The sequence below is a fragment of the Polypterus senegalus genome, chromosome 2 (genome assembly GCF_016835505.1).
Source record: "Polypterus senegalus isolate Bchr_013 chromosome 2, ASM1683550v1, whole genome shotgun sequence".
NCBI classification, from domain to species: Eukaryota; Metazoa; Chordata; class Cladistia; order Polypteriformes; family Polypteridae; genus Polypterus; species Polypterus senegalus.
The window spans coordinates 186,138,329-186,152,717 of record NC_053155.1 but is presented as its reverse complement, the minus strand read 5'-3'; the positions used below and the strand labels follow the sequence as shown (position 1 = coordinate 186,152,717).

At 36.6% G+C, this 14,389-nt stretch overlaps 1 protein-coding gene across 3 annotated transcripts in view; it reads left to right on the top strand.

The window, feature by feature from the left end:
• Window positions 1–14,389, top strand: part of cdkl5 (cyclin-dependent kinase-like 5) — a 496,892-nt gene that overhangs the window by 158,621 nt on the left and 323,882 nt on the right. The gene's annotated exons all lie outside the window — the stretch shown is intronic.

Below are 14,389 nucleotides of genomic sequence, written 5' to 3'. Positions count from 1 at the left end.
GGTCAAGGTGCTTCAGGATATCTTGTTAATTAGTTTTATGACTTTCTCTGAGCTCTGGGAGCAGCTGGTACAGCACAATAAATTGGACTTGCCCTCCCTGCATTTTCAGAATTTACTCATACTCTTCCATTTTAGAATAATAATAAAAAAATCTAATAATAGAATACTAGGTCACATTCCTCTCAGTCTCAGGTGTCTTGTCCCAGTTCTAAATGACTGGTAAATTGAGGAGCTTTAAGTCTTTCTTTCTTTCCTTGAACTAAAATTTTACAAGATATAGTAAGAGAATGAAGTAACTTGTTATATAGCAGTGTTTAGGCTGAAGTATTTCATGTTTCTGTATTTTTTTTTAAGTAAAATGAGTCACTAAATATTTTCCATATATTAAAATGACCGCTCATTTTTGTGTGGATCATTACATAATGGATATTTTATTTACTGCATTTGGACTGAAAAAAGATGATTAGGGGCTTTTTACATGACCCCTGGAAAAATAATTTGTCTAAAAGGTTTTGGCAGTGGTTTCCTAGAGTTAAAATGTTCCTGGCTTTGAATTAGAGTCAATATTTTATTTGTGTCTTTTTTTATTTCTTAATGAATATTTTTTCCTTCATTATTTATGTCGAAATGTATCCAGAAAATGTAGACTATGAAGCATTTTGCTTCACCGCATTGTAATAAAAATGTACCTATTTGGTCTCCACTTCCTCCTTTCCATTTTTAAACATTTGAAATCTTTATGTATTGACCATGAATTAACTAATAGTCACTCAGCAAGGTTTTTTTTTTAGTATTGGACTGTAAAACCTATGCTTTATCACACATTGCACAAAAATGTTTTTCATACTGTAATATCTGGTAACTAATTTAATTTTACCAGTTTTCTTTAGAAACATAGAATTTCCAGATTATGGGCTTCATAGCTGTGTCTCTTCATCAACACATTTTTGCCATTTGGTGCTGATTCCTGATTACCTGCTGCTAACAAATTATTCACACTGAGTTTTTAGTGTCTTCAGCCTGTTCATGCATGTTGCTTCAATGCTCCAGGGCTGTTATACTTGCTATTCCAATCCGTCTTTGACCTTAATTAAAAAAAAAACAAAAACAGAGCAAGAGAGGGAGAGACAGAGAGAGATGTTCAGTGTTCATCTTGGTTTTAGTGCCTTATAGCTTTTGCTACTACTTTAATTTGGTATGAGTACATGGGAAGAGAATGCAAGTGCAGTGCCTGTGCAAGCCTGGTATTAACTGGGTAATTTAGTCTTGTCAGCATAATGCCAGCTAAATCTTTAGAATCAAATATGTTTTCAGGACACCAAGACTCAGTCTGAAAACAAAAAAAAAGTAAAAAGTGTCAGAAAAGAACAACTGATATTTATGTGGTATAAGTATCAGCCTTTTATTAGCCTCAACACTGAGATTACCAGAGAAGAATCCCTAAAGTACACTAAGAATAAATGAGTGGATGTACATTCTTTAACTCTTTGAAATTTGGAAACACCATTTAGAAAAGTACAAACATTCAGTGGTCAGTGTACTATATGCTTGGAGTGAGTTCTAATTATTGATTAATCTTCAGACAGTGTCAGTGTCCCATGCTTGGTAAATCAAATACACGACAGCTAGTAGTTGTCATTTCATTTCATGTGTGCTCAGGCAGCTCACTTTCATACCCAACTGGCCACACTCATATTTGGGAAAAAGTGACATTTGATTTATTGCTTTTGGGCAGAGTAAAGAAATTTCTTACTATAAACCAGTGTCAGACTCATCATGGACAATGTCAGTGGATTCATTACTTAAAACTAATGTCAAATTGTTATATACTGCATAGATTACTGTATATAGGTAGCTCTAAATAATAGACATTTACTGTCTTTTGTCTGAAGATAAATGCTATCTGCTAGACTACAGAGCTGAGAAAGTCTTATATTAGAGATGAATGTAATAAATGCAGCTACTATATACGTTATATTACAAGACTTGTTTTCAATAGTTTTACAAAATTGTTTGACATTACTATTTGTCACCTTTGAAATCCTGACTGATTATTATTTACTTCATTTTTGGATTATAGGAGATTGTGCTTTTTTCTCCAAAGTGTTTTTGGCTTTAACAGTCACTTTACTACAAAGATTTTAGAAATGATTTCATTAGCTCTCTTTTTGGGAACTCCGTCTCTCTATTTATTATTCCTGCCATAAAATGTATAAGGTTATTATATCTAATAGTAGTCCTGCATTAGCTAAGCTCTGAAACTGATCACAGTGAGTGTCTTTTTGGGTTGGCCTCACTATATAAATTCTTATGACAGCTAAGATCTTCAGATAAAGTTATTTTAGCTAGGGATGCTCCTGTCAGGTTTTTTAAGGCCGATACTGATCACCGAGTTCATGTTACTTGATTGGCCGATTCTGATTTTTTTCTTTATTCCTTGTGAACGGAACCCGGGCACAGACAGGCAGACATGTTGTTTTCCACCACCACACATTTATTTACAATACTATTTACAATAAAGTTCAGTGCACACAAACCCCAAGTCCCCAAAATCCTCTCACACATGTTGCATTTCTTCTGGCCGCCTCCACTCGCTTCTCGTGCTTCGTCCTGCTTCCACCCGACTCCAGCCTCGAATGAAGGGAGGGGGCCCCTTTTATCTTCACCCGGATATGCTCCAGGTCCTCCCCAGCAATCACCCGCCGACACGCCCCCATGTGGCGGAAGTGCCAGCTGTACTCCCGGAAGCATAATGGATGGTTGTATATTTATCCATAATATATATCAGGGTTCGCCAACTCTGATCTTGGAGGACCACCGTGGTTGCAGGTTTTCATTCCAACCCTTTTTTTTAATGAGTGCCTTGTTTGTGCTGCTAATTAGCTTCTTGTGAATTCATTTTAATTGAATTGCTTTTTTAAGATTTGTTCCTCTGAATTGCTTCATTTCTTTCCTTACTTGGCACCCAAAAAGAAATGAAATGTGAAGTGAGTGAGCAAACAGAATACCAACTAAGTCAGGGCCTCAAACTCCAACCAGTTTTTTAATGAGGTGCCAGTTCTTGTCATTAATTAAACCGTTCTTTAATTCCGTGGCTTGTTGCTGCTCTCATGATGCATTAGCAGACATTTCCGAAATTGTTGATTTTCTCTTTCTAAGGGGACTGTTAAAATGTTTTGGGGACCCGAGCAGATCAACATTCGTGAGACCCTTCATCTTTCTTTATTTTCAGATACTGTATGATGGACACCAGTTGTTTTGGCTCTTTTTTGGCTCTAATTAAGGAAAAAGAAACAATTAAGGGGTCTGAGTCTTCAAGAACAAATCAATTAAAATGAGTGCCAAACAAGTTAATTAGCAGCAAAGATAGGTCACTCATTAAGAAAAGTGTTAGATTGAAAACCTGCAGCCATGATGGTCCTCCAGGACCAGAGTTGGCAACCCCTGATATATATAGTATACAAGAAAATAATATTCTATAATTACAAGCTGTCATATTGTTTATTTTTTTTATAATATACCTATACAAGGCGTAATTAATAAAAGTAGTTTTCACAATTTTGCTAACAACAACAACAAAAAAAATAAATCTGATCACCAACAATGATGAGATGTCTTAGAGGGAAGAGGTTTGCCTTCTGCCACATTTTTGCCAGGACAGTACGTTATCCCTTATTATCAACGAAACCAAAGAGATGGTCAAAGACTTAAGGAAGGAGAAAACAGGCCACACTCCCATCTGAATCAGGTGGAGATGGTGGTGTGGACAGCAACTTGGAGCAAATTTCTTAGAGTGACTTATTACCAATGACCTGAAGCAAGCACAACACGTCTTAAATGTTGTCTAGAAGACAAAATGCTTTTGCTTTCTCAAATGTTTATGTAGTACTAAGGTGTTATACCATGCTAGTCATTATGAATGTAATGAGAATTTAAGCAAACTTACACCTTTTATTGGCTAAAAGGTGTCATTTTGCTTGACTTCTCACTATATTCAAAGGTTTATGGAAAGACTGTCTGTGTTCATCTTTGTTCACCAGCTTTTACAGGTTCACAGTGCACTTTCAGAGCTTTGTAAACAATATCACTCCCAACATTTTGAGGTCCATTTGTTGGTCTACATTTATGTCATAATTATTTTTTTTAAATCCTTAAGTCATAAAATAACTCAAAAGAAGGTAGTTTTGTGCCCTGCATAAATAATCTGTACAACTGAAGAAATGTGAATTGCATGAGGCTTTAATTTTTCTTGAGGTTATGAAATTTCACAATCAAGTACAGTATTAGTACAGGTAGTCCCCAGGTTATGGACATCTGACCTACGACATACGAACGGGGCTGCAGCTGTGACGCATGCACCTCAGTAACTGTCACTCCGTCATCTTCGGCCTGGTGATGCTGCAAGCAGTGACCCGGTTGTGGGGGGCGATTTAGCTTCTTGCGCAGTGTAGTGTCCCTCAGGTAGCTCCCGGCGGCAAGCGATTTCACTGCCCGCCCACCACACACGGCTGACCCCTTCAATCTCGGCGGGCAGCTGGTAATGCTGCAAGTGGTAACCCTGTTATGGCTGAATGGTGACCATTGAGGGTAAATGGGGCGGCGGGGGGTAGCATTGCACTGTGCCTCGGATGGCTACCTGTTGAATGGGGGCGGTGGTGGGTGATTCTCAACACGCCTTTCGCCACACTTTGTTTGTTCTCGGTGGGCGGACGCTTCGGGCAGCATACTGTAATGGAGGTGACTGTGAGGTGGGCTGGTGGTGAACCGCCCTCGCTGCCCCCATTCATTCTCAGTAGCAAACTTGTTTGTACTGTTATGCACATAGCAGGAAATTGTCTCTTGTCAGTACATCAGACGTGTTGATGACGGGTGCCTTCCTGCTGTGATAGCGTGGACAGTGCTGTGTAGAAGAGCTCATCTTAACCTTTTGTCTTCACCCTTCAAGAATGTCTCTGAAACACAAATCTGATGCAAGTGCTGGTGATACAGTAAAGAAGAGAAAAACCATCACCATTAAAAATAAAGTAGAAATAATAAAAATGTCAGAGAGAGGTGAAACTCCATCATCCATTGGCAGAGCACTTGGTTACAGTCGGTCAACAATAGCATTTATTAAAATAATGTACCTATTCCGACTTACATACAAATTCAACTTAAGTACAAACCTACAGTCCCTATCTTGTATGTAACCTGGGGACAGCCTGTATTGACAAAGCAAAGGTAACTTCAGTTTTGGATTTTAATTTCCCAAAAAGTCTTAAACAGTGTAAGGGTTTGCTGGGACACCCAGAAAATGGACAGACCTGAGGAGAGAGTTTGCATAGGGCATTATCTTCCCTGGAGCATTAGATGGCAACCCCCCTGGGGGTTCTGTGACTCATTCCTGTTTGGTGTTGTGGGTGTTGCCAGGAGGTGCTGCGGGGACTGGGGAGCCCTACTTTGTGGGCACCAGCCTTACCCGTACGTGCTCCCCGGCCAAGCCTTCAGGACACCAGAACTACTTTCGGACATTGCTTAAAAGGAGCTTCCTGCCACTGCTTCAGGTGGCAGAGTTGAGAGGATGATGGACAAAACTTGCTGGAGGAGGAGTGGAAGTGGAAAGACAGAGGCAAAGAGAAGATAACAAGACAAAGTGCTGAGAGCTTTATTTTTATTATTGTGATTGTGTGCTGTGCAGTGCAGTTGGGAAATGATTGGGAAGAGTTTCCCATTGCGAAATAAAATTCTGTGTTGTGCTGGAATTTGTGTCTGCGTCTCTTTGTATAGGTTTTTGGAGCTGATGTACCACCTGTCGGCCACAACAGGTTCAGCTTTTCATGAATTTTACTAACTGTTACTTCACCTCATCAAATATTTCAGTTAAAATTTCAGTTCCTAAGAAATCTACTAGAACTATTTGCTGGACTCCCAAAGCTCAGCAAGCTTTTGAATCATTAGACACCCCTATGGTAGTCCAAAATAATTTTCAGGTGAGTACAATAATATGGAATGGTTCAGTTACATTTTTGTCCCTTTTAGGTTGGAATTCAGTTCTTTGCTTTCATTTCTGTTTGATCACATAAAATTGTTTTTGTCCAAAATTAATACTTGTTTAACACTAGAATCCTTGAAGCCTACAAAAAAACTCGTAATCCCAGCCCACCTTAAATCCCTTCGCACCTCTCCATCAGTGTGGATTCTAGTGTTAATGCCAAGGATGCATTGCAAGTTAAGTATAGTAGAACCTCAACACATTTCTGCTGGACAATTTTAGGCATTCAGCATGAATATTGGCATTAAAGTGGCAACATTGCTTGGAACCCATTTTCCCCTTTGTATTACATATTTTCTTCTTAATTATTCCCTAAAATAATTTAGCACTAAAAAATAGGTACTGATGAAAAACTCTAACACTGGTATGTTTCCTGTGTATCATACCTGCCTCCTAATCCATCTGTCCTTAAACAGTATTAGTGAATATCAGGCTGCAATGAAGTTTATATTAAACACAGATTTTATAGATTAAAATCATTTCATAATGTTACTTTTTATAAAGTACAGATGTACTTATTTATTTTGTACACGTATTTGTTTGCTTTAGTAATCTGAACATATTTTTTCATTGCTGATTATGAGAAAGGTGTTATTGTTTTTGATTTACTTTGTTAACATTACTGAAATTGCTAAGCCATGTGTTTTGTCAGATCTGTGCTTTTTATGTTGTGGTTAAAGTTAATTATAGATTTCAGAAACCAATAAATCCTGATTTATAACTTTCAAAGTTAGACACATTCTCTTTGTCTTGATTACGCATGACTGTCAGAGGTGTGTCAGACATAACCTCAAGTGCTGAGATGTTAAGTTCACTTGGTGTGATACAGGGGCAAAGCACACAGCTCATTTGTAGAAATTGCAACATTTATGAGAAGCCCCTGATGTGGAAAATTGTCTTAAATTAGCAGTTTTGAAAATAACAGAAAAAAAATTATAAATTACCAGGCAAATTGATATGGGGGGAGGTCTTGCAATTTAATAAAACACAAGTAATTTATTATATGTACAGTACAACTAACCAAGAAATTCTGAAGGCATCTTAAAGAAGACAGATATCTATTCCACAAAAATAATTCAGAAACCAAGAAGGCATCAGAGTTAATCAGTGAAATTGCAAGAATAGATCAAGAACACACCAGGTTTCCAAATGAAGCACTTTATAGGAAAAGACAGGTTTTGCATTCAGAACCAACCTCATGAGAACAAAAGAAACAGAACAACTAATTTTTAAATAACAACATCAGTACTATGAAAATGGAGAGAAGGCTAATTCGATCTTAGCACAACAGATCCACAAGCAGGAAGTTTGCAGTGCAGTATCAGTAATTACCAACACAGACAGAGACAAAATCATTGACTATTTAGAGACTACTATAAGTGCTTATATTCTACTCAATTTAAAGAAGAAAAACACCATATTATGTGTTTTTGGATGCGTTACAGATACCACAGCTACCCACTCTCAGTGCAGAGGAATCAGATCAGCTTCTGACACTCTCAGAATTACTTGATGCTGTAAACTCACTTCAAAGTGAGAAAGGAAGAGGTCTAGATGGCTACCCTGACGAATTTTATAAACAAATTTCAATTAAGGTAGCCCCCCCTTTTATTAGCAACATTTACAGAAGACAGAGACAACAAGCATTAATTACCATCTTTTTTAAGAAAAATAAGGACTTATTACAATGTGCATCATACAGACCAATCACACTTCTGAATAATGATGTTAAGATACTCTCCAAAATTCTAGCTAGAAGGACTGAGAAAGAGCTTCCTTCGGTTATATCACAAGACCAAACTGGATTTATTAAAGGCAGACACTTAGCTTCCAATCTTCGATGTCTATTTAATATAATATTCATCCATTTTCTAACCCGCTGAATCCGAATACAGGGTCACGGGGGTCTGCTGGAGCCAATCCCAGCCAACACAGGGCACAAGGCAAGAACCAATTCTGGGCAGGGTGCCAACCCACCGCAGATTTAATATAATATATTCACCCACAAAGTCTAACACCCCCACGATATTATTATCGTTGGATGCAGAAAATGGATTTGATATGTTTGAATGGGACTACCTTTTCACTACATTACACAAATTTGGGCTTGGACCGAACATATGTGAATTGATCGAATTACTGTAAACCAGCTGCGGTGGACTGGTGCCCTGCCCGGGGTTTGTTTCCTGCCTGGTGTTGGCTGAGATTGGCTCCAGCAGACCCCCGTGACCCTGTAGTTAGGGTATAGCAGGTTGGATAATGGATGGATGGATAGATGGATGGACTGTATACCAGTCCAGAAGCTTCAGTTTGTATTAACAATGTTGTTGTAGACTGCTTCAAACTAGAACATGGTACTAGATAAGGATACCTCCTGTCACCACTGCTATTTGCAATCACCATTGATGCTCCTGAGATAAAGGGGATTATCAGAAAAGGACTTTAGCAGAAAGTATCACTATATGCAAATGATATGGTACTACATATAGATTCACAAAATACTGTGCCTGCAGTCCTAACAGCACCAACAGAATTTCTAAAGGATTTCTTGACTCAAAATTAATTTAAATAAAAGTGTGCTTTTTGCAGTGAATATTAGGTTGGACACCTTCCCTTTTATCATTGCAGATCAGTTTAAATACCCAGAGGTAAACATCACAAGTAAACATAAAGCTGTTTATCAACAAAAGTTTGCTATCTGCATGGAAAAACTTAAGCAAGACTTGCATAGATGGTCTACCCTCCATCTCACTTTAGCTGGAAGAATTAACATTGTCAAGATGAATATTCTTCCTAAGCTTCTTTTGCTATTTCAAAGCACCCCCATATACATTAACAAATCATTTTTAAGAGTTTTAGATCAATCATAATTTAATTTATTTGGAATTCAAAACATCCACGCATTCAAAGTGCGACCCTACAAAGACCTAAGGCAGAAGGTGGCATGGCTCTACCTGACTTTCAGTTTTATAACCTGGTGGCAAATATACAAGCTATAAAAACCTGGACACTGACATAAATAGATGAACGTGCATAGTCTTGGTCTCAAATAGAAATAAAATCCTGCAGTACTTCTTTATATTCCTTGCTATGTGCCCCAGTAAATACACGTTACCATCAATATACTAACAACCTGATCGTGCTTAATTCACTCAGAATATGGAACCAATGTATAAAGTACTTCAAATTAGAGAAGCCTTTATCTGAGGCACTTCTGCAAGATAAGCACCTTTTTTCACCCTTTCAAACGTACACCGTTTTTAATGTTTGGAAAACATACAGGATTAAATCACTTAGAGATTTTTACATAGATAACATCTTTGCATCCTATAAATATCACACTCCAAATTTAACTTTCTATTAACACAATTTTTCCACTATTTCCAAATTAGAAACTTTGCTAAACAAAATCTGCCCAATTTTTCTCACCTCCCATGTACTTCTATTTTGGAAGAAATATTGATCAGTCTTGAAGACAGCATTTCTATAATATATAAAATCATTTTAAAGTCCCTTCTTTTTAAAGATCCAAGAGTACAGTGGAAAAAGGATCTCTTACTCAACATTTCAGAAAAGTAGTGGAAGGCAGCCGTGCACAGAATTCACTGTAGCTCCATATGTGAAAGCATACAATTATTCAACATAAAAACTTTTATGAAGCTCATCAGTCTTGTTTAAAATTGTCCAAAATTTTCCCATGGCATGATCCAACCTGTGAACGTTGCAATCAAGCTCCAGCCTCATTGGGCCATATATTTCGAGCATGCACCAAATTAACATAGTTCCGGACCAAAATCTTTAAATTCTTTTCAGACAGCCTTGGTGTCACAATCTCTCCTAATCTACTAATAGCTGTGTTTGGTGTACTACCAGATGGACTTAAAGTGGAGAAGGACAAACAAACTGTAATTGCCTTTACTTGACTATTAGCATGTAGACTCATCTTGCTCAAATGGAAGAATTCTAGTCCACCTAATTAATGTTATATACTACATGAAATTGGAAAAAATCTAATTCTCACTTAGAGGATCTGTTCAAACCTTTCTAAAAACCTGACAAGAGCTAATCATTAACATTTTAGAATATACATTTATATTGGGTAAAGGAATTCTCTCTTCCTTTTTTTCTAGTCTTAAAAGTTTTACTCTGGCTGTAGGCCTTGTTCTCTTTCTAATGGGTAGGGAATCAATTGAATTTAGTTTTATCAAGTTTGACTTGCTTGTATGGAATGTTACTTGCTTTTAATAAATTCAATAAAATGGAAAAAAAATAAGATGTTTCCTTTCTTCATTATAATGTACTTCAACTACCTTCACAATTACAATGAGATTCTGAGTTCAAATATTACGGCACATAAACAAACTTATGTAATTTTGGGAAATTCTGGTGTTTATTTGAGTGGAGGTTATTGTTTGCTGTAATATATTATTTATAGTAATTAATTATTGAACTTCATTAAAAAGTCAAATTATCCCCTCAGGACAAATAAAATTCTATCTATCTATCTATCTATCTATCTATCTATCTATCTATCTATCTATCTATCTATCTATCTATCTATCTATCTATCTATATATCTATCTATCTATCTATCTATCTATCTATCCAACTATACAAACTCACCAGACCTTGCTTTAATGTACTTTTGTCACTGTCTTGCTCCACTGACAGACTGAGGAGATCGTTCCTCCCCTACATTATGCGACTTTTCAGTTCCACCCGGAGGAGTAAATGCTAACATTAATTTTAGTTTTTATTTTTTTCATTTTTAATTACTATTTAATTTAATATTGTTTCTTTGTATCAGTATACTGCTGCTGGATTATGTGAATTTCCCCTTGGGATTAAAAAAGTATCTATCTATCTATCTATCTATCTATCTATCTATCTATCTATCTATCTATCTATCTATCTATCTATCTATCTATCTATCTATCTATCTATCTATCTATCTATCTATCTATCTATCTATCTATCTATCTATCTATCTATCTATCTATCTATCTATCTATCTATCTATCTATCTATCTATCTAATGTGCTTGGACACAGAGCTCTGTGAACAGCCAGCCTCTTTAGCAATGACCTTTTGTGTCTTGCCCTCCTTGTGCAAGGTGTCAATGGTCTATCTATCCATCCAACCATACAAACTCACCAGACCTTGCTTTAATGTAAGGAGTGCACTAGAACAGAGTACTCAATTTTGGTCCTGTCCCCAGTAACTGTAGGTTTTTTTTTTATTCTAACATAGTTTCCTGTTTAGAAGTCCATTATTGCTCAAGCAGCATTGTTGTGCTTCATTATAGTTTACTTGCGGGTTAAGATTCACAGTTCTTCATTTTTTCTTTTAGTCTTGAGTGGCTTCAATCACTATTTTAAATATTTCTTGTTTTCTTAACCAGCTGCACATTAACTATGAAATAACTATGAGATACAAATAAGAAAGGAAACAGCCACTCATTAATATGGTATCATTTTCACATGTCATCTTATGTATCTGTTTTGATAATATGTTTGAAAAAAAAATGGAAGAGATGAAACTACAACAACAACAACAACAACAACATTTATTTATATAGCACATTTTCATACAAACAGTAGCTCAAAGTGCTTTACATATTAAAGAATAGAAAAATGAAAGACATAATTATAAAAAAATAAATCAACATTAACATCGAATAAGAGTAAGGTTCAATGGCCAGGGGGGACAGAAAAAACAAAAAAACTCCAGACGGCTAAAGAAAAAATAAAATCTGTAGGGATTCCAGACCATGAGACCGCCCAGTCCCCTCTGAGCATTCTACCTAACATAAATGAAACAGTCCTCTTTGGATTTAGGGTTCTCACGGAAGGGCTTGATGATGATGATGGTCACGTAGACTTCTTCCTTTTAATCCGTCCATCATTGTTGGAGCATCATGAAGCTTTGAGTAGGTGGAGGTGGCGCAGGCCACCACCACAAAGAAACCGGAAAAAGAAACAGAAAAGAGAGTAGGGGTCAGTACCGATTTTAGAGCCACCATGAATAGTTGTTATGATGAATTGAACATACAGAGTATCAGGATTAAGTTAAATTACGATTAAAATGAAGTTATAAAAAGGCCATGTTAAAGTAATGTGTTTTCAGCAGTGTTTTAAAGTGCTCTACTGTATCAGCCTTAAATGCACTACAACAAACTAAAACTAAAAAACTGAAGAAAATAATCTGCTCTTGGCTTCAAATCATTTGGATGATATTCTTAGAATAAAAAAAAAAACTTTGTGATATGAATTATCTGACATTGCAAAATGAAAAGATAAACAAGCCATAGAATTAAATACATTTTGTTATTGGCAAGGATTGTCTTTTAATTAAACAGTTGTGTTGGAACAAAACTTGCAGCCACTGTAGTTCTTCAGGACTAAACTTGAGCATCCTTTCTCTAGAGGTAACAATGGTTGGCCCTTAGATTAAACATCATTTTAAAAACAGAAACATAGCCATTTTGTCAACAACAGGCTTGTTTACACTTCATTGTTTTAGTAATATGGGTGGTTAAATTATGTCAACTTTTACATGGAGCCTAATATTCTGTCAATAATCCTATTAATTATTCATTTTAATAAGTCTCTTTCATAAAAAGGTCATAGTTAGTACAGAGCTGGTGTAAACTTCTGCTATATCACTAAATTAGGGGAATATTATCAAGGTTATGACACATAATTGCCGTTGCCAGTTTCATACATCTGATGCATGTAGAACAGTATTTTAGGGCAGTGTAAGAATATTGCTTCCATCAATTAATCCTATGATCCGAGGGCTGCAATACGGCGTTTTGATTTATACTGCGATTGGAGATGTTACATTCTAATTTGACATCTAGCCATGCTGTCTTATTAATGACATTTTTTTTATTAAAAGATATTCAGATATCATTATAACCCTTTTGTGGATGTCAAGCACAGTACACTTTACAGCTTCTGAAATTATGCACAGTAACACTCTTTATCATCCTAAAAGTATAACACTGCTATTTCAAATTGAATATGCTGCTGATGTGTTCAGTAGAAAGCATTCTTCTTTTCGTCAGATAGAGGATAACATTTGCTTTCTAACTACCTTTTTGCAGTGGTTTTTCAACTTGATGTCCTACCTTTCAGTGAGGATTCAGGGTAGTAGAAGGATAGTACCAGGTTTGGCAAAGTGCAAGAAGATATTTTAAAGCTAAGTTGTAGCTAACATCTTTTTCTGCAATTAAGGGTCAATATTGTAAAGTACTAGTTGAAGTCACCAGTTATTACCACAAAGCACAAAATATTGGCCTTTTTTACAGCATGCATTGCTTTAAAGGTCAAAAGAAAGATTTCCACATGTATTATGAGATTCTTAAATGCACTACAACAAGCATAAAAGAAAGAGTTATTCTTTAAGAATGTATATTAGAATTAGAATTAGAACAATCTAGACGAGAACAGGCCATTCAGCCCAACAAAGCTCGCCAGTCCTATCCACTTGCTTCCTCCAAGAAAACATCAAGTCGAGTTTTGAAAGTCCCTAACGTCTTACTGTCTACCACACTACTTGGTAGCTTATTCCAAGTGTCTATCGTTCTTTGTGTAAAGAAAAACTTCCTAATGTTTTGCGAAATTTACCCTTAACAAGTTTCCAACTGTGTCCCCGTGTTCTTGATGAGCTCATTTTAAAATAGAAGTCTCGATCCACTGTACTAATTCCCTTCATAATTTTAAACACTTCAATCATGTCACCTCTTAATCTTCTTTTGCTTAAACTGTAAAGGCTCAGCTCTTTTAATCTTTCCTCATAATTCAACCCCTGTAGACCTGGAATCAGCCTAGTCGCTCTTCTCTGGACCTTTTCAAGTTCTGCTATGTCCTTTTTGTAGCCTGGAGACCAAAACTGCACACAGTACTCAAGATGAGGCCTCACCAGTGCATTATAAAGGTTGAGCATAACCTCCTTGGACTTGTACTCCACAGATCGTGCTATATAACCTAACATTCTGTTAGCCTTCTTAATGGCTTAATTTACTGACATTAAATTTCATCTGCCACAAATCTGCCCAAGCCTGTATGCTATCCAAGTTCTTCTGTAATGATATAACGGATTCCAAATTATCTGCTAATCCACCTATCTTGGTATCATCTGCAAACTTGTTACTTATATTCCTATCTAAATCATTTATATATATTAAAAATAGCAGCGGCCCTAGCACTGACCCTTGTGGAACACCACTCTTAACATCGGCCAGTTCTGATGAGGTTCCTCGCACCATCACCCTCTGCTTCCTGTGTCCGAGCCAATTCTGCACCCATCTAGAAACATCACCCTGAACTCCCACTTCTTTTAACTTGATGCCCA